This window comes from Gossypium arboreum, chromosome 9 (genome assembly GCF_025698485.1).
Source record: "Gossypium arboreum isolate Shixiya-1 chromosome 9, ASM2569848v2, whole genome shotgun sequence".
NCBI lineage: Eukaryota > Viridiplantae > Streptophyta > Magnoliopsida > Malvales > Malvaceae > Gossypium > Gossypium arboreum.
The window spans coordinates 42,873,076-42,875,472 of NC_069078.1; positions in this window are offsets into that span (position 1 = coordinate 42,873,076).

The window sequence follows — 2,397 nt, forward strand, 5'->3', positions numbered from 1 at the left end:
TTGACTTGAATTTGTGGTCCCAAAACTACTATTCTGACTAGGGTCTAAACCGGGCTGTTACAGTTTGGGCCCAAACTCGAAGCAATTCATGGTACTAGAATAGCAGGGAAGATCATTTGGTTGAAAGTCAATAATGAAAAGGATTCGTCTATTTGAAAACACTAGTACAATTTTGGTCTATAGTTTATTACTATAAATATCACAAACCGGGTTAGTTTTCAAAATTTATATTTTCCATTGTGCAAAAATATTATTTTCGAACCAATTTTTTTCCAACAATAACTACCTTTGTAAGCAATGTTTGATTTTGTGTCGTATGATAAATAATTAATATAGATGTTTGTATATAAATCATGTTTAAATCAATCATCGTTCATTGGTATAATTAAAAGCTTGAAAGAAATTGTGTTTTGTTGAATGCCTGGGATGACCTAAGGCATTGTTTGCATAGTCAGTTCCTCAATGAGCCTACCTTTATGCTATGTATCTCTAGTTCCCATGTTTGAGCCTATTTACTCTTCTTTAATGAACCATTCATATTGAAACCTTGAGCCAAAATTGAATTCAAACTTGAACCCGTCCCTATCCTTGTTCCTTCATTGCATTATGATATAGATATCAAGCCATGGATATTGAGGGTTTAGGTGGAAACATACTGGCCGTTTAAAAATGAATTTGAGTGAAAAGAAGTGATGAGATGGGACATTATTATCACACCTAAAAATAGGGACTAGGAGTTTTAGGGGTATTTTAGGAACTTTGGCCTATATAAGTTCAGAATATCGTAAGGTTGGTACTCGATAATGCTTGCGGCAATGGTTTTTATAAATTTAAGTCAATTTTTGGAAACGAGTTTTAAATGTCTTTAATTTTAGAAAAGGGATTGATTTGTAAAAGGTTCAAAGCTATAAGTCTTTATGAAGCAATTAAGCTAATTTTTCAAAACCATCCTAATAAACCCCCCATTCCTAGTTTTATTTGACGAAACTTTTGTTCTCATTTGCTTGTGTCATTTCTTGCTCTCCCAAATCCCTCCCACTTTCTTTTGATCTTCAACTCCTAATTCTTTTTGAATCCTATCACCCTTGAGCCTTAAATCTCCATTAAAACCAAGGAAATCACCCAAGAATTCCACTATCTTCATTATCTTCTCCAAAACGTGAGTTTATTTGGTTTGAGTCAAAGCTCTATTTTCTTGCATTCAAGGTAACCAATTTTTTTCCTACTAGATTTAAATGTTATTTGGTTTTTTAAACTGAATTTATAGCCATTAAAATGCAGGTTTTTAGGTAAAAGCCGAAAATCGGGTCTTTAATGGTGAATTTTGAGTTTGTGGATAAAAGCCTGGTTTTGACGTGTTTTTCAATTAGTTTTAAACTAATTAGAAGCTTTATAAAATAACTTTGAAGTTTCATCAAGGATTTTAGGGGTTTTAATGAATTTTCGTTGTAATGGCCAAAACTTGTCAAAAAATTTTGATACCTTAAAACGCGTGGTTTTGTGAAGTTTAAAGGTTGGGTTAGTTGTAGATGAATATGTAGATGAATGGAATTCATTTCATGCAAAAATATTAAGCGTAGACTGAGTTATTCAAATTTTAAGTTTGTTGTGCTAAAGGTTTTGGTTAGAGAAGGATGTAGCTTAGGCTTGTGCTTGTGGCTGTTTGAGTGAGTTATTGACTAAATATGTGTGGTTTGTCTTGTTGAAGTGTAAGAGTCAATAAGACCTTCAACAAGTAAAGATAATGGCGAAGGGAATCTTGTCTAAGCTTTCAATTTTTTTGGCAAAAGCGAATATTTCGGTGAGTGTTTTAGAATAGCTACTCGTAAGTAATTCGTTGTGTATTTGTGAGTTTAGAGGTAGCCTAAACCCCCTTCTCTAAATTTCAAGTGTAAGTATTCTTTTACCTATGCTAAATGTGTGATAAATATGTTTGTGAATTGTGATAAAGTAACACCCCTAACTCGAACCCGTCACCAGAATAAGGTTACAGAGGATTACCAAAGTTTACAAATTAATTTTCAGACATTTCATTTCATCTAGCATTCATATTAGAAACTAATTAAAATCATACATATTGTCCCTTAAACAAGCCCTCGAGGCCCAAATTACACATTAGAAACAAATAGGGACTAAGTCGAAAACTCAGAAAATTTTTTGAAAATATTTAAAATTTTCAACATTGCAAGGGTCACACGGTCGTGTAACTCTCACGGTTTAGACACACGCCCGTGTCGTAGGCCATGTGGGCATTCAAAATAGGGACACACGACCGTTCATCCCATACCCGTACCCGTGTGAGTATACTGACTTGGGTCACACGGCCAAGTGACATGCCCGTGTGCTAGACCGTGTGAGCATTCTGTTTTGTGCAAATTTAAGATGCAGGGGACACAC